This window comes from Passer montanus, unplaced genomic scaffold (assembly GCF_014805655.1).
Source record: "Passer montanus isolate IOZ18808 unplaced genomic scaffold, ASM1480565v1 scaffold45, whole genome shotgun sequence".
In the NCBI taxonomy this organism is placed as follows: Eukaryota; Metazoa; Chordata; class Aves; order Passeriformes; family Passeridae; genus Passer; species Passer montanus.
In genome coordinates, this window is record NW_024369373.1 from 10,273,407 (window position 1) to 10,291,716 (window position 18,310).

An 18,310-nucleotide genomic window follows, 5' to 3' on the forward strand; every position below is an offset into this window, starting at 1 on the left:
GCTGTTTCTGTGCCTTGTGGTGCCCAGGCACAGAATGAATCCTGAGTGGGCTGTGGGAAAGTCTGTCAGCTCAGTTCCTCTCAAATACTCACATGAGCCATGGGATTGAGAAAGAAGAGTTACTGGTTTATGAAGGCGATTTCTCATGTTTTCCAGCTGCAGAGCATGACTGGGAGACTGTGGAAGGGCAGCAGTAAACTGTCTTTACTGTCTAAACAGTCTTTGCAACAGATGTGTTGAAAAATACAAATACTGGTTGCCTGAGTGATGAGGGCTGCTGCTTGAGTCTGACTGCACTGATGATTAAAATAATTAATCATCAAGTTTCCATCATCTTGCACTGTCTGAGTGCATGATGAGGAAGCTTGGTGATTAATTATTTTAATGCCTTTAGATACTGTTCTTTTAAGCATTTTGTAATTCTGCATTCTTTCTCTTTTTTTTTTTAGTTACCTGTGCTGCTTAGGATTGAGCATAAGTTCTTTATTGTGTTTTTAGTTTGCTTTTTTTTTTGTTTTAATGAGTTTTACTAAAGATGAGAGTGTTCTGTGGGTACCAGGCAGGATGCTGTTTCCTCTTGTGTTAAGAAATTTTCACATGTGCTTGGTTTTTCTTGGTTTGTAGGCTGAATAAATGAGCCTAAGGCTCTTATCCTTTCTTTTGGGCTCATTTGTGTGTTGTAAACTTCCTACTGTGTTTGTAAAAGTACATATTTTATTGGGTATTTTCCTCTTTGGTACTTTTTCCTTATAATACTTTTATAGTGTTTAATGGGGTGTAACACTGTTGGGGAGGTAAGTGGAACGTGAAGAAGGAAGAAAAATTCCATTCTCAAGTCTGTTATGAATGAAATTATGTACAGTGTTGGCTTGACAGTACTTAAGCTACTTTGATGTCTTAGCAGCTTCTTAATATCCCTTCAGTGAGAACTAATTGTTCAGAAATGCTCCCTGGCAAATTCTGGCATCAGTAATTATAATTCCTGATTTCCTGGGTAGATCTTAGACTCAAGTCTAAGTCAGAAACTGAAAACTGTGGAGTTGTGATTCATTTAAGGTAAGTTCAGTGCTGGTTTAGGTATTGGGGCTACATTAACAACACTAAAGCTGCAATATCAAGTGTCCAGAGGATGATGAACTGAGTCTGCAGCTCAGTCCCATCCCAGGTGTGAGTGATGATGTTGGTGTATTCCCTAGTTATGGTTGTCCTCTGTTGGGTGTGACTATTGCTCACTTATTTGTGCAGGATGTTTGTCTCAATGTATCTGGGGTATTTTAAAATCAAAGCTGCCTTTTGTAATAAAGGGTGTTGCTGAAATTGGAAGGCTCCTCATAGATAAAAGTGAGCAACACACTGTAAATTTCTATGGCTGTGGTAATCCTGAGAGCTGAGATGTCTCAAAAAGCATGATGTTCTTGCTGGAGTTTCTTGCCTATCACAACATTTCCATGTAACTTTGGGCAAACCAAGTAAAGTGCCTATAACTACGTCCTGCTTGTGTAAGGGTTTCTTTATTTTGATATGCTGTCAGTGGATATCTCAAACCCTATGACTCTTTTGTCTTCAGTGACAAGGGACAAAGAAAAGTTAGGGGAAACAGGATGCTGTCTCCAGCATGTGCTAAATGCTGGGTGATAATAGAAGGCACTCCTCTAGTTGTACTCCCTAGAGTAAAAAACCCCAAAATTGGTGATAAAACGATGCTGTGTGCCTTATCAAACAGACAGACACTCAATTAAAGAAGTGGTGCATCTTTATTTAAATATGTAATCTTGTAAGCAGAGAATGTGCCATACTATGATAAACAAAATGATGCTGTGTTCCTTATCTAACAGACAGGCACTCAATTAAGAAGTGGTGCATCTTTATTTAAATATGTAATCTTGTAAGCAGAGAATGTGCCATACTTTACAGGGGTATTAGAAACACCTTAAACTTGGACACATTCTAACACCTGAGCACTTTGTTCTGCATCTGTAAGCTTCGTGAGGTTTCCTAGGGTATGAAAAGCAAACAGAAGCATCACTGTATTGCTTTATTTAGAGTCAGTATTGCTTTACTGTATGGCTCTGCTTTACTTAGTAGCAATTTCCTACATATTTCTGTGCAAACCAGCTGTGGAACATTTTAGTGATGTCTGTTTGGGTTCTTCTTCTCTCTGTCTTTTGGAAGGAAGAGTGCTGGATTGTGTAATTTGTGTAAACTAATGAGCTGTAGTGAAGTAAGACATATTGCAGATGGCATGAATGGAAGTAGAAACTTCTTGGAAATGTATTTGCTGCCTCTTGTGAGCTACTCTGAAATTGCAACATGATGTGTACTCACGAAAGCTATGAGGCTTCAAGCCTCTTCATCCTTCACTGTCAGTGTTTAGGCTCTTGGGCTAAATCTTTCTGGAATTCCAGCTAGTGACACCTGTGTGGAAGGGCTGGAGGCAGAGGCAGGCTGTGGGCAGGCCGAGCTGGTTTGTCAGGCCAAGCACAGCCTCTGTGCCATAGCTTCAGCTCTTCTAAGTGATGAGAACCCTTTTGTGGCAAAACTTTCTAACAGCAAAGCAGCAAGGTAGTAAATAACCGAGATTCTGCTTCTGGGTGACTCGGTGGGCTAAGCAGACTCAATCTGCAAGCACAGGCACAGGCCAGAGCTGGCTCTTGCACATCCAGGCACAAAGAAAGCAAGTTGTGTTTCAGCTGGGAGAATGTGCTTTGCAGCTGCCTCTGTGAGACCAAGTGCTGTACTGACTGCACTGAAACACATAAACCCAATCCTTGCATGGCTTTTTTCTCTTTTGATTCCATTAGCAGGAGAGAGAGCACTTCTACAAGTGCTGTTTTCAGAGGAAAAATACTGGAATTGCCTGGTTTGGGTTCCTATTTTAGGGAGGATTTGGAGATACACTGGTATTCTATTAGGGATGAGCCTAATAGAAATGAGCCACAGAAATGAGCCATGGCTGGGAAAACAAGCCTCATGCTGGTAGAGTGTTAAGAGATTGATTCTTCTCATCTAAAAAAAACAAACAAACAAACAAAAAACCAAACAAAAAAAACCCCAAAAAAAGTTGTTTGGATGTGATAAGAGTGTCCGAGTGTCCAGGTACCTCGGCAGGGTAAAGACATCAAATAATAGGAAGTTCTTTACCCTTCCTGACAATGAAACAATGTGCCTCAAGTTCCAGGGCCAGACCCATTAAATCAGGGACTTCTCTTTTTACTGGGGTTTTTTTTTTTTCCCTCTTTTTGTCCTTGTTAGGTCTTGCCGAAACCAGTGTTGATACAGTGTTTCTCTGATGCTTTTCCCACAGTTTTTAACTTACAGGGGTGGTTGAGTTCTTTGGAGAAGTCACCTGGCTGAACGGGCAGAGTGTGTGATCAGATAATCTAACGATGCTGGGCTCAAGATGCTGGCAGCAACCGGAGGGGTTTTCAGTGCCTCCCGCCTGCCCAGCCGGGGTCGTCGCACGTGTCCTGAGCTCGCTGAACTGTTCCTTCAGTGCTTTTGTTTTCTCCAGCACCGAGTCTTTCCTTCAAAGGGATGCCATATTCCCGAGTCCTCAAGCAGTGCCGTAAGGGAGGAGGGAAGGAGAAAACAGCTCTTTACATAAACTGCTCCGCGACTTTTCAAGTGGTTCGCACAGGAATGTTCCTGTGCGCTCTGCTTCCTCTGGTCCCCTGCTCGCAGGTGCCCCAGCACCAGGTCTCCAGTTTTGTGGGAAAGGACCATGAGGATTAGGAAAGTTGGGATTTCAAGCGAGGGGAAGATGCAGGACAAGCAGAAAGCTGGAGGGCTGTTTGGACAGTTTTTGATAGGCGTTGCCAGGCGGGAGCAGCGCTCGGTGGGCCCCGCTGTATTTCAGAGATGCGCCCCGCCTTGGCAGAGCCCGCAGACGTGTAGTTGCAGGTTTAGACTAAACCCACAGGAAACCCAGAAACTGCCCGTGCCCGCGGGGCGTGCTGGCTGTGCAGAGCCCACGGGTGCCGCCCGGGGAGGGGAAGTGCCCCTGCAGCAGTGCAGGGCGAGGAGAGCCCCGCTCCCGGGCCTCCTTCCCGGGCGGCGCCGGCTCCGCAGGGCCCCGGCCCCGTCCCCGCGCTGCGCCTGCGCTGCCGCCCGCGCCCGCCAGGGGGCAGCGGCGCACCGGGCAGCGGGCGGGGCGGGGGCTCCCGGCCCGGGCCTGGCCCGCCGGGAGTGCTCCCGGGAGCGCGGGCCTTTCCCGCGGGAATGCTCGCAGGGAGCTCGGGCCTTTCCCGGCTGGAGCACTCGCAGGGAGCCCCGGCCTTTCCCGGCTGGGACGTTCCAAGGGGCCCGGGCCTTTCCACGTTCGCAGGGAGCCCCGGCCTTTCCCGGCGGGAATGCTCGCAGGGAGCCCGCGCCTGGGGGATGGCCAGGCCGCACGGGCCGGGCAGGCTCAGCAAGAGCCCTGCCGGGGCGGGGGAGGCGGTCAGCAGGATCCTGGCGCCGCAGGACACACTTGGCTTCTGGAGCCATCGGAAATGAAAGGAGAGGGAGAAAAGCAAGAAGGGGAATTACAATAATGCCTCTGAGCATTGTTCGGCTCGGTTGGGATAGTTCTCATATAGCTCGGGATGCTTATGTCAGTAAAACATGATGGAAGGGCTACATTGTTTCCCTGGTATCCATCTGTATCAGTACCGTATCCTAGGGTATTTTTAACCATTCACTATGGAGTCTGCTCTGGCTGATGATTACAGAAAGAACAGAGAGGAAAAATAGAGCTGCGTGACAGAGGACTTCCTTCCCCAGGCTGAGGGCTGTCCCGCACAGCTCCTTTCCCGTCTCCTGAAAGCATCAATCAGAGCGGCTGGGGCTGTGTGTGGCGGGCCAGGGCGGCGATGGGCGAGAGCCGCAGCCCCGCGCCGGGCACGGGGAGCCGCTTTGTGCCGCTGCACGCCCAAGCCGGCGCAGGAAAGCTCAGCAGTGCCGCGAGGCTGAGGACATCACCAGCCCTCACCTGATTAAACTGGCATTTTCATTTAAAGTTGCTTTATTTGGGGAAAATAAAAGGTGCTCTTCTGTTTCTGCATCTGTTCTCCAACTGTTCTGCCACTGAGAGCTTGTGGAGATGAACTCGGAAGCAGAGGGGCAGAAAGTTGTTTCTGGGATGCATTTTCTTTGTTTGGCTTCCTACCTGGAGCATTTATTTAAGAAAATGTAACAAAATTGAAAACTTGGTTCAAAAGATGGAAATTTATATTTAAACATTGAATTAGATTTGGGTGAGAAATGGATACTCTTTGTTAGCTACCTCTGAGTTTTAAAAACAAGGAAACAAAATTAGAAACAAAGCTCCCTGGCTCAGCCAACCACCCCAGCCCGTCCCAGAGGGGTGACTTCAGTAGGGGCAGTGGGAGTGACAGGCAGGTAACCAGGAGCACTCCACCTCTGTGCAGGAAGCACTGCGCCCATCTAAACGATACAGATCATGTAGAAAATTGTGTGTTGCTTTGATTTGCTATGATAACACATAGCAAATGCAGACTGGGTCATATATTAATAATCTTCTCAATGTGGTATTGAAAGATTTGATAAATGCAACAGCAATTAAACAGCTTTTTTATACAAAATTTTCCAAGTTAGAAACCCTCCTTTTGCACTTTGGGTTCTTTCCTGTCTTCCAAAAGTAGCAAAGCAGGCTTGAAAGCTCATTGCTCACAAACCTCAAATGGATTCTGAAGGAAAGAGTTTAATTTCATTTTTTAATGTGGGAAGTTAACAAAATTAGCATAATTGTGCTCTGCAGGGTGAGTGCTGTGCAGGCCAGCCAGCCACACAGTGCTAAGCTCTGTGCAGCAGAGCTCGGCGCCCTGGCTGCTGCTGTTTTGTACACCTCTCCAATTATTCTTGTTGATTTTTAGAATTAAACTGATCCCCTTTAACATTTTATTGGAGAACTGAGAAGTATTGAGAGAAACATACTTGCTCCTTTCTCCACAGGGTGGAGCACGGCTGTGTCAAGGAGGTCACCTGGCTCAGGGGTGCCCCAGGGCTGCTGGGGACATGAACACATCCAGCAGCCCTTGGCAAAGTGCCTGCGGCTGCACCACAGCCCCGTGAAGGCAGGACCCTCCTGTGCTGCTGATTTACCATGGCCTGGGCAGGGCAGGGTGGCTCATGCCAATGTCCTGGGCCTGTCTGCCCTGGAAGAATGCATCCCCTCAGAAGTTGAGTGGTTTTTCACTGTAGAAAACATTCCTTCATCCCACTGGTGTGTGAAGTCACCTCCCGTGCTTAGGCACAAACTGAATTACCTGATTAATGTTAGTCTTCATCTGTACTTTCAGCCTGGGCTAATTTTAGAGCTTGGAATAAGGTTGATAATGGATTTGGTTGGTCAAAAATAGCTATTCTGCTTTGAATACACCGAGCTGGATTGAGATGGATTTCCCCACAGAGGCAAGTTGTTGAAGCTGAGTGGGTTTTGCCACCTGCAATTAGCCATCAGGGCAGGGCCCCTCTCAGCAGTGGGCACTGGGCTCAGCTGGGCTCCTCAGTACCCATGAGGGCCCCATGCCATCCAGAAAGCAGTCATGCCAACCTGCCTGCCAGTCCCAGCCTTTCCCTGTGGGCTGGGGTACCTTGGCCCCCCCAGTGGCAGACTATGAGTTCCCTGGAGGCACAGGCTGGTTTTGGTACTGTTTATTTATGTTGCCTTGTAGGTGACACTTCACTGTCTGTTTTGCTGGTTTCTGTTTGAAAATAAATTGCTGTGTCAAAAAATTGATGCAGATACCTGGAATGTTTTGGAGAATGACGAGGTTTGGGAGGCATGTTTGTCTATGAATAAAAGTGATAGAAGTTCCCTTACAATCTCTCCCCAGCGCATTTGCCTTTGTGAGCCCTTCCACATCTGCCTGTCCCACTGCAGTGCTGTGGGTCATGGTTCTGCTGCCATCACACAGGCCTGTGACACTGCACTGTCACTGGGAAGGCACCACAGCCACCTGAGCCAGCACGCAGGGCTGTGTGGAGACATTGGTATTTCAGGGAAGCCTTGAAAATTAAAATTCCTTCTGGTCTCTTCTTTAAGAAAAATACTGCCAAAGACAAATGGGATGCCAAAAGGAGGAAATAGCCCTTCTCAAGTCTGATAACCTGTCTGTGTGGCCCTCTTTTCATACTGCAAAGCACCTGCCCAGGGGATGTGGCCATGCTGGGTATCCCCCCCACAGAGTGTGTCCCTTCCCCATGCCCACCCTGACTCTCAGGCTGATGGAAATGTTGGAGGTGAGATTTCAATGTGAACGAAGCATGGCAGGGATGTTGTTTCATGAAGAAATTGTTTGAGAGCAAATTGCCATGGATCAATGTAATCTAATTCCTTTGCTTCTGTGATCTAAATACATGCTTTAATAATTTATTAAGGGGGAGCGTCTAATGGGCAGGAGGGAAATTATAAAGGGTGGTTTAACAGAAAGTGGTATAGGGCAATAAAATATTGAAGTCAGTCATTAAAAGGTGGATAATGTCGAAGTAGTTAAAGGTGGGAGGAGAGAGAGAAAGTGAAACAGGCTTGGAGTGTTGGGCAAGAAGCCCTGCAGGACCATTAGAAATCCTTTGGGTGTGAGGTTTGTTCTGTGCCTTTCCATAGAGATCCTAAAGGCATGGACTAGACTAAAGGGTCTTTCATCTCTGAATTAGATTTAAATTTAAAACTGAAGAGATACAATAGGAGGTTTCTGGTTCTCAGAATTCACTGTTCTTTTCTCCTCTGCTATTAGCTTAGTTGACAGAAAGGATTTGTTATGGCTTGTGCTGCTGGACTTGGGGCAGAGCACCCCTAAAGCAGCCTTGCAGGCAGCTTGGCGCTGTTGGGGGACTCAGGTGCACAGAGCCATCCAGGTGCCACTGTGTCAGCCATCGTACCCTTCCTCCTGTTGTATGGCCCATTTCTGGAAGAAAGTAAAGGCAGACAAAAGCTGTTCTGAGGTGCTTTTAAAGGGAAACATCCTCACTTCTGGCACTGTCTGTCCACAGGGAGTGAGAGGACTGAAGCTGCACAGCAGTATTTGGGGCAAAAATAGCACCAGGAGGTACCAGGAGGATTTAATTGCACTGAAAGTTCAGCAGATCTTGTTCAGATGTTTGAATGTAAGTATTCAGCTGAGTCTCACTAGGATCACAGAGTTGTACATTCTTCATCTTCCTGGACATTATTTTCTGTACTTGTGGAGGTCCTCACACAAACTGACATGTGGGGAATGTGGGTCCTGTTCACACTGTGTCTTTGCATTTGCTTGTGCAAAAGCTTTTAGCATAGACATCACATGGACATAATCTGGTGAACAGCAAGAATGGAGGCTTGGGAGAGGGGTGGGTGATTTTTTTGCCTTGTTATGTCTTCAAATACTTTATAAAGTGCTATTTATGTTCCTGGACATAATTCTGCATTAAATAGAATGCAGCAGGGAGGACTTACCTGAAACTTGCTCTGCCTTTTAGACAAGAACTTGTCCAAGACATCAGTTTGATTTTCTGACACATTGGAAATTCTTCCTTATAGTTCTGAAGATGTTTCTGAACTGCAGGGTCCTGGTGATGGGACAGTTCTCAGGCTTGTGAGGGCTCAGACAGGCTGAGGGCTGAAGAAATGCTGTGAAGAATTAATTATTTGCTCCTTGTATCCTTGATTTTGCACCCAATAACAGGAAACTGTAATTTGCATTGATTTTCTATATATTTAATGTTTTTTAAAGTTTACTCTGCAGAAAAGCATCATTGATCTCTTATACAATTCTGGATCCTGGCTGTAGTCTGTGATCTCTTCACGTATTTCTTTTGCTATTAATAGTACTTACTGATTTGTATGTAGTAAGTGATTTAGTAAAAACTATTTGGAGGCCACATTTTCTAGGGACTTGTTGTGGTTTTACAATATCATTACTAATGGGATGAATTTCAAATACATTCAAATTTGTTTAATATTTAGCAATCTGAAGTCTATGTAAGCATTGTTTCTGGCGTGCCTGCTCTAAATGGCCAGTGTGCATTAGGAAAAGGTTTGTATCCATAACATCGCTTCAACAGAAAAGCACTGAAATAAATAAATGCAACGGTAACACTTTGCCAAACTGTGTTCCAGACAAAATCCTTCCCCCCACTTTCATTCACCTCTAATTATGACTGGCCCCTCCCCTCTCCCCCCTCTTGCCAGCCTTTCATTCCTGCATTTATGAGGTGCTCCGGAGCTGTTGGTTGGAGGAGCTCCACAATGGGGACAGGAGTTGGGACAGAGCGGCTGACAGGAGTAATGGCTTTGCTTTGTACGTCTGTCATCTAATGCTTAACTAATGCAGAATTACTGTCAGCCTCCCGCGGAGCTCACTTTCCTCTCCACCTGAATGCGTAATGACTCCGTGGCAAGGAATTTGAAATAAACGCTTAATGGCTGGACATTTAGAAAATTAGGAAAGTAGCCGAATTTTGTCAGGTTATTGTCTCGCCAGTTCTCTCTGCCCCGTGGCAGGTGTGGGACAGGAGGTGCCCAAACCTCCCGTGCCAAGCCCCTCACGGCACAGGGGGGCCCTGGGCAGCCTCTGCCACCTCCGTGGGGTGCAGCGCTGCCTGGGGACACCGCAGCCCCTGATGCCTGAGGCTTTGTGGGGCCGCCTTCCCCTGCAGGGGTGCTCTGCACGCAGGAATCTGTCCCCGGTGCCAAGGCCTCGCTGGCAGCCCCGTCCCACAGCAGTGCGGGTGCGTGGGACTTCTCCTGGGCTGCAGTGCACCCTGGAGCCGCCGCGATGCTGCGCCCCAGAGAGCGGAGCAGTCCCTGCTGAGCTCTTGTCGCTCAGTTTGCAAACCCCTCTGGAACCATGTGGGAGGAAATATGTTTTCTAAATGGCAGTCATTACCAGCTAATGGGAATGTTAGCAAAAGGGGAGAGCTTGGAGACGCGGGGGTGGTCGAGTGGGGGCCAGCAGGAGAGCTGTGCCACCACAGGGGCTTGGCAGGATGTGGGGGCTTGCTGTGGGCAGGCCCAAGACAGCCAGTGCCTCCAGAAATGACTGCTGGACCTGGAGAAATACGGCTTGGTGGGATGGAAGCAAATCCAGGTGACATCTTGTAATCAGGATTATGTTCCCACTTCTCAATGTCTGTTCCCACAGTGGGGCCCAGTGGTGTATGGGAACATATGAGTGCTGCTTTCAGACAAAGTGGTCTGGGTTAGTTTTCGTCAGTTTTGGCTCAACTCTGCATGGGCTGTACTGGCCCACAGCGTGCCCCAGTGACACAGTGACAGCTGAAGCCAGCTGTGCTTCCTAGAAATACTGTTGGGATCAGAGGTGGTTCTTTGTCCAAAGTCCACTCCTCCTGAGGTCTCCCTGGAATCTGCACCAAAATCATTCTAGGCTGTGCATTTCTACCTGCCTTGTCATCAGAGACATTTGGAAAACAGCCTTGACCTCCCTGCTTTGGTCAGGAAGCGTTGATGTGCACAGAAAAATTTTGGAGCTGAAAATATTTCCATTGGTGCTGTTAAAAAAGTTACACATCACCTTCTTCACTGAACTGAGTATCCTGCTTTCACATGTGGTGCAATAGCTGTGTTAGGTCACAACTGAAGAAAATTGGTTGGGCTGAGATACCTGCTGTGGGTGGGCAGTTGTGAGCTCCTGCACGCGAGGATGGGACCACCCTGCCACATGGGAGGAGGTTTTCTGACTCCAGTGGTCAAATTTGAGTTTGTTCTTGTTGGTTTTTTCTATATGGTTTTTTCCATATACTATTTTTCAGCTAGCAGAAAACATTCAGAAGAATAATTGGATTGAAAAATTTGAATCCACTATAATTTCTCAGTACAACCACCAGGGAAAATACATGGCACATACAAATATCTAGTGAGGTTTTAAAAACAAGCAGTGTCAGAGGTGATTGGTGTTTAGCCTTTGAAACACTGCATGAATGTTGCAATTGAAAACCCAAACATGAGCCAAAAGCACAGAGCAAAAGCTGGAGCTGCTGGGCTGTTGTGCTGAAGTGGGTGGTGGCAGGAGGCCACAGCATGAGCTGGTGCCCAGCTGCTTGGCCAGCCTCAGCACGGGCACAGGGTTTCAGCAGGAGGTGCCTGCCCACAGCTGTGGAAGAGGCTGGCAGTGACAGTGGCAGTGACAGTGCTTGGGAGCACAGCCAGTGCCCTGCCCCATGCCTGTGCCCTGCCCTGTGCTGCCACAGGTCACAGGTGCCTGTGATCCATGTTTGCTGTGTTATATCCACGCTGCCTGCTGAAGGGTATGGTCTAAGGTGATGGGAGGAGCTGCCTGAGCTGGCTCCTGTTCCCAGCAGTGCCCTGGGGGTCAGGCAGAACTTCCCACTGGCTTGTTAATAACCAGATGTGGAGCAAGTCCTTGATGCTGGGGTTTAATATGGGCTGTAGTTATTAATGCATCTGAAAAATGGAAACCACAAGTGAGATGCCAGCTCCTAGTTGCACTAATGGAAGGATTGTTCCATCTTACTTAGCACAAGCTGTTAAAACAGCTTTCAACAAATAGCCTGTGCATAAAGAAATCTAGGAAGCAACTGGTCACTGGACCTTGGTGTTTGTGCACTCACTTGTTGGATAATAAAAAATATGCTCAATTAATTAGAATCATTAGTTTAATAAGGATTTGCCACTTTTGAAAACAGATTTGAAAGCTATTTCTGAACACTGTCTTTTCAAGAACCTGTTGCACATCTTATCTGCCCAGAGTGCCTTGAGGCTGGTACCAGACAGCCTGGTCTGCATACCTGAACTCACACCATTGCTGTAGTGACAAATTGCAAAGCCATTAATTGGTCATGCACTTCTGGTTTGCTTCTCTCCACTGTGTCTAATCCAGGCTCTCTGATGTGAGCTGATGTCTCAGGGCTCCTTTGCAGATCATGGCACCTCCAGCAGCTTGCTGTGCCCAGACCTGTTAATGTATCCAAAGCAGGGTGAGCACTGTGGGTTGGACTGAGTGCAGTTCGTGTATCTTTATTCCTTGTGCCACACCACTGTTCTTATGGCTGATGCTTAAAATGAGTAAAAAAAAAAAAAAAGGGTTAGCCAAGAGTTCTGTGCATCTGTAACTATCCCACAAAATTAGTCAGCTGCTGGAAATCAGCATATTTACCACCCTCTTCCCCAGGTCCTACAAAATGCTTGGTGGCCTGGTAGCCTGGTAGACCTTTGCCATGTGGGATATTTTTGTCTTCATGTGTTTCCGGAGAAGGTAACTCAAACTGCTTTGGGAAAGCATCCTAGATCCCAGTGCAGGCAAACCTGCACAAAGTTCCCAGGGCCCGCTTTAGGGCCTTGTCTCCTTTAACCTGCCAGTGCAGGAAGTCTCACCCAGCACATTCCTCCTGCCATGTGAGATGCTTGCTTTTTGCCCTAGAAATCCTCAAAGTACCATAGAAACAGTATTTTAGGAATCCAGGTTATTGTATCCTGTTGATTCCAAATCCAGTTTCCTCCCTTTACTGGTAAAGGATGTTTTTTCCTAACTGCAGCTGTTGTGAGCCAGCCAGACAGCCAGGGCTAGAGCAGTTCCTTTTCAGGGATTACCATTGGTAGCTGAGATTTTGCCAGTCAAACTGGGCCTTCAGAGGCAGCTACAGCAAGCTGAGACATGTGCAGCTACATGCAGCTGAGACATGTGCATGTCTGCAGCCAAGGTCACTGTGGCCACAGAGACTCTGGTCCCCATCAGTTCTGCATGACCAACTCGCTTGTGTCACTGGGTTGAGTTACACAGGGTCTGTTGGTGGGTGGGACAAGCATACACTTGTTGTGTATGTATTGGTCAGGCACGCCCTGTACCAGATTCTACAATTTCCAAATAATGGGAAATTGACCTTATGTTTAGGCAGTGTTCTTGGAAAAACTTATTTCCAGCTCACAGCAACCACAGTGACCCCCTAGGCTTCAACTCTTGGGTGGTCTAAAGCTGTACAAAATGAAAGGGCATTTGCTCAGCTCTTCCAGGGCTCCTGCACTTCTGCCAAGAAGTGACAAACATGGTTTGCTTATCTAGACCCATGTGGACCAAATATTAGCTACAGCCATGTCCAGCTGTCATAGGACTGAATTGGACTGGACACACCCATCCTTTAGAGGGTTTAGATCTCTCCTTCAAACAGCACTTCCACATTCCATCCATGTGTTCCCCACAGCAGCATCACCTGTCTTCTAACAGGCACAGCTCTAACTGTTTTGTTACATTTGGTGCACAGTTTGTAGAACCCCTTATGTCTTTTACATGATCCCTTTTGAAGGGGAGACTCCACAGGCTCATTCGTGTAGCTCCAGCAGACCTAAAAAGCCAATCTTCACCTCTTCTTGGTACTGCTCCATCTGCAGAAATCAGAGCATAAACGCAGAGTGAGAAAGGGCAGCAACAACAAGAGCAGAAGAAAGCAGCGTGCCTGGGAGAGGGATATGAGGAGTGAAAGAGAGAATTGTCTTTGATGTATTCGTTTCCTCTTATTAGTATCCATCTAGTGGTGCTCAGGCTGAGATAGCTGACCTGTCCAAAAGTTAGTGATCCACACACAATCCACTCCCAATAGTGCAAAAGTACAGACATCACAGAACGAAAATAGCAGAAGTCAAGATGAAGGAGGAAACCACGGGCTGCCAGATATGAGTGGGAATAACCTAAGTTCAGCCAAGTGGCAGAGGTACTATCTTAGTTTGTGGAAAGTGAGGGGAAAAAATGTCTTAACAATCTCATTCTCCCACCTATAAGCACATCTCTTCTGTTTTCTATGCTGCTACTGATAAAGACTGCCCATGCTTGAAAGGACCTGGCAGGGTACAAGGTCAACCTTACACAATTTCCTCTAATTGTGTGGGTCTGGCTGACCTCCTTATTCCAGTGCAAGAAGGGATAACGGCAGGCAGAGATGACAAAGAAAAAGACAGCCAAAACTTTTCCTGTCCCTGTGTCAGGAGACTTTGTACCATCACAGAGTGCAATTTCCATAAAACAGGCTCTGGGTGTGCGGGTTGCTGGCTCCTCCCACGTCCTGCCAGGGACCTCAGCCTGCCCGCGCTGCCCATGCAGAGCACACAGCAGGAGGCACGGGGCACTGCACACCCAAATTAGCCCAGCCTGCCTGGAGCACATGGCAAGCTTACTTTGCCCCACTCTTAGCTTTCTGTTTCTTTGGCAAGCCATTGGCTATCCTGCAGAATAGAAAAGGAGGGGAAATACACCTCTGTGTGTCTTTACCTGTGTGCTGTGAGCCAGCCCTGCACTCTGCTGCATAATTGCCTCCTGCAGCTGCAGGTCCTGGACATGCTACATGCTCTTTTCTTAATTCAGAGGACAGAGTGTTGCAGAGTGTTTTGCTATTTACAGGAGATCTGCATCATCTGCATGAGTGAAAGTGATAACTCATGCCCTGGGTGACCCACCACCCAGACATTGTGTGATGGCCCCCAAAACATTGGCCACACCAAATCAGAGGGAAGTGCATCTCACAGCTCTCCACAGCAGCACTTGTACAGCTCTTCCCAGTGGGTTTCTGTAAGTCTTGCCAGTCCTGGAAGGAGATGTGTTGGGCATTGGTACTACCTGAAAAGTTTATTTGAATTGCTCCCTGGGGACATAGCCAGCTTTGTGTTCAAGTCTGTTGGAAAGAATTGAGAAGAAGTTTCACAGAGACAGTAAGTCAATAGGTTTCGCTTATAAGCTCCTAGGTATCACTTCATAATAATCTCTTTTGACAAATGGATGTCAGTTGTCCAGAAACTTAGCTCAAGAAAGCAGAAAATGAAAACTTGCTTCAAGTTTTTATTGCCAATGCTTCATGTCCAATCACAGAGAACCTGCACAGTCTCCTTTCTCAGCACTTGTGTTCCTGAGGAAATGAAAATCTAATAGATGGACAGCAGTAAAATATATCACTGGCTCTTAAAACTATGGGAAATAGCATCACAGGGAATAATTATTCAGAACCACAAAGAGTTCTGTAAAGAGGAAATGTGTTTTTGGAACAGATCTGTCACTGCTAGAGGAAGCTGTAAGATGTGCCCAGTAGCTCTGTGGCTGTGCTGGCCCAGGCTGGGTTGCTAACAGCAGCAACCTGACGTGCCATGAGAAATACTGGTGCAGAGGGAGCATGCCCTCCCCTCCAGCAGCAGGACTGCTGGCAGTGACAGCTGTGGCACCTCCTCTGCTGGCACTAGGTGGCTGGGAGTCCTCTCTGTCGGCTACCTGTCCATCAGGTTGCAAATGCACTTTGGAGGGTGTAAGGACTATCATCTTGGTTTTCCTGTTAATGTCTTCTCATTATGTGAGAAAAGGTAAAACACTGTTGGTTGTCAGAGAATCCATGTGCCTGCAACTACCATTGGCTCTTGTGGGACCTTCAGATGCTCAGCTTGTTTGCAGTGGCCCTCCCCAAAACAGGCTCATTTAAACTGTGTGCTCATGGTTTTCACTCTGCTCTTCTGAACTTTCTGCAGCTCACGGTGGGTGACCACTTGGGCTGGTGCCTGGAGCTGCTGCTGCTGATGGCTGAACCACACTGCTGACTTCTCCACTGGCATTGCTTAGCAGAGATGGGGCTGTGTCTGGGGTTTTTCTCATCTCCTTCAAGCTCCTTTTCAAAGGCATCACCTCACTCCTGCTGAAGGAAACACAAGCAGCTGAACCAAGAGCGTGGCTGGCCTGGACCCACACCCAGCTGCTCCCTGGGCACTTGCTGCTGCCACCCTGCACCGCTGGGGCCGAGGAAAGCCAGTCTTGTCTGTGGCTGGTGTTAATGCCATCAGGGCTGGCCTCCCAGAGCTGGTGGAGGTGAAATGAATCTAGTCCCCCTACACAGGGAGTGAGTGTGGCTAAAAAGCTGCATCCACCTCCAGCTCCTGCACTCTTCGTGCCCCAGTGCCATCCTCCTGCACAGAAACCCCGATGAATTTAATTGCCCTTGTAGGATATTCAGCCTACTGCTCGTGTCTGTAGCTTGCAACAGCTTTGCCCGGCCCTGCAGAGGAGATCCCGGGTCAGTCTTGCTGGACCTGTTTTCAAAAGCAGCGTTTAAACCTGTGCACTGCAGTGGCTCTCACAAGCGGCTGGGCGAGCAGCCCGGCCGTGCCGGAGCGCTGGCTGCTGCCTGCCAGTGGGGGATGGAGAAAAGCCCCCGAGTGAGCAAGTGTAGGGGCTGACCCTGCGCTGTCTTGAAGGAAAAATATTGTACCTTCTTTTCTAGCTTTTATTTTCTGCCGAGACACGTATAGTGAACAGCCGTCTCAAGTGAGGATGTTAGGATGTGCAAAAGAGAAAAAAATAGGAAGATGCTGCATAATAAATAAAGTTATGGGTTGACATGCCAGCATGGTGTTAATACAGCAACTCTATATGCCCAGGACACCACCTGACCACAGACCCCTCTATACTAGACCTGCACCCTTCAACACTGATCCCTTCCAGTGCTTGCAAGCCACCCCAAATAACCACAATCCCCTGGTTTTTACTCCAAAGGCTCAGTGCTCATCTGCTATAAGCTGCAGCTAATGACTCATGGTCCATGGAGAGCTTTCCAGTTGCACTGTTAAACCCTTAGATATGCACTTAAATCTTATGTTAATAATAAAATGTGAAAATGTGCATATCCAGGTAAAGGCTTCATGGAGAATGGAAGCATGAGGCTCAAAAATATCTTGACTATATAAATACTTTGTTTATTAAAAGGATAATGTTATATATATAATTTACCAAGGAATTTCTAGCTGCCTGTTTTCCTGAGTGTCATGGTAATATCTTGGAATAATTACTAGGTAGACAAACGGACAGACAGATTTAGCCTTTAATGTAATATACTTTTTAAAGCTGGATGTAGTTTGTTACTCCCCATGCTGTGCAATCATACTGAGCTGCCCATCATGTAGGACTTCCTGGGGCACTGGGATCAGATGATGGTATGGCACTTTGAAGGTCTATCCATGGTATGGATACTATTAAATAGTCTTACCTCAGACTTTGCAGGATTCAGGAGTGTGAAATTGTAGAGAATGGTGGGTATAACTGTATGAGGAAAAAGAAAAACTAATGCTGTGGGATAAATGCATACCCAAATATTTTTAATTTTTGTTGTTGAAAAACCAGCTTACACCCAGAAATATTCAAGATGAGAGCCACCATCCTTTTACCTTTTTGGCCAACAAGGATGCAGGCTGCAGGAACCAGCAGCCCATGGAAAATAGAATCTAATTCAAAGACTGCATAAAACTGCAGCTGGCTATAAATCACAAAATTCAACCTCACATCCCAACTGTCCTAAATTTTCCAGGAGTGCATTATTTTTCAGTCTTACATTTACCATTCTGAAGGTTACCAGAAGTTAACTTGAAGTCCATTTGTCCCAATGTGGTCATTTTAGTTTCTCTGTGTGTGCTGCCTGAAACAACACATCAGTGACTGCTCTAACCTCTATAACCACAATTTACCAGCTGACATGAAAGTCATGGTGCCATGGAAAGTGATTTTATTTAATACTGTGTGTACCTGAGGACTAAGACTCATTCCCTGTTTTGGGGAGGACAAGCCAAGAGTGAAGCAGCGCCTCATGTGGGATGGGGCCCCAGACAGAGGGATGGATGCTGAAGCAGTCACCTGTGTCCTGCTCTTCAGACAGGCTGTTGTGCCACAGCCACACTGGGTGCACTTGACGGAGAAATTACAGATCTGGTTTACACTTCTGCTACAGGAAGCATCTGATGCTTTTATTTGGAGTAGCCACTGTGGCAAGTATTATTTTCTCCAGCTAATTTTAGACATCAAGAAAACCTAATTCCTTGGGGTGGCTCCTGGTGGTGCAGCCTGAGAAAGCGCAGCACCGTGTCGGTGATCTGCTTTCCACTGGGGCTGCCACGATGTGCTGCTCCACACTGCTCCAAAAGAACTGGGGCTGCTGTAATTAACAGCAAAATCTTGCTTCTGGTGCCAGTTAATTCCTTATGTTTATATGGTGCAGAGTGATGAAGAATAAAATAAAATAAATAAAATATTCAGTGTTGAGAAAAGGGGAAAAAAGGCAAAACTAAAAAAATGTTGTGGGGATGAAACCAACTCCTGTGCATGGAGAAATAGGCTGAACTGGCAGGCCTGAGGAGTGGGGCAGTGGTTGGGAAGGGCTTGGAGAGAGCAAGGTGTGCCCTCTGACTGAGGAGACCTCCCATCACCCATTTTCCTTGAAACAAATACAACCATGGCAAAAATCTTGCAGTTACATTTTGCAGGGTGATGAAGGGCAAGAAATCTGCTCACTGCAGCAGACCCCCAGCAGTCTCACCTCCCAGTTAGTTAACTGGTGTCTAAAT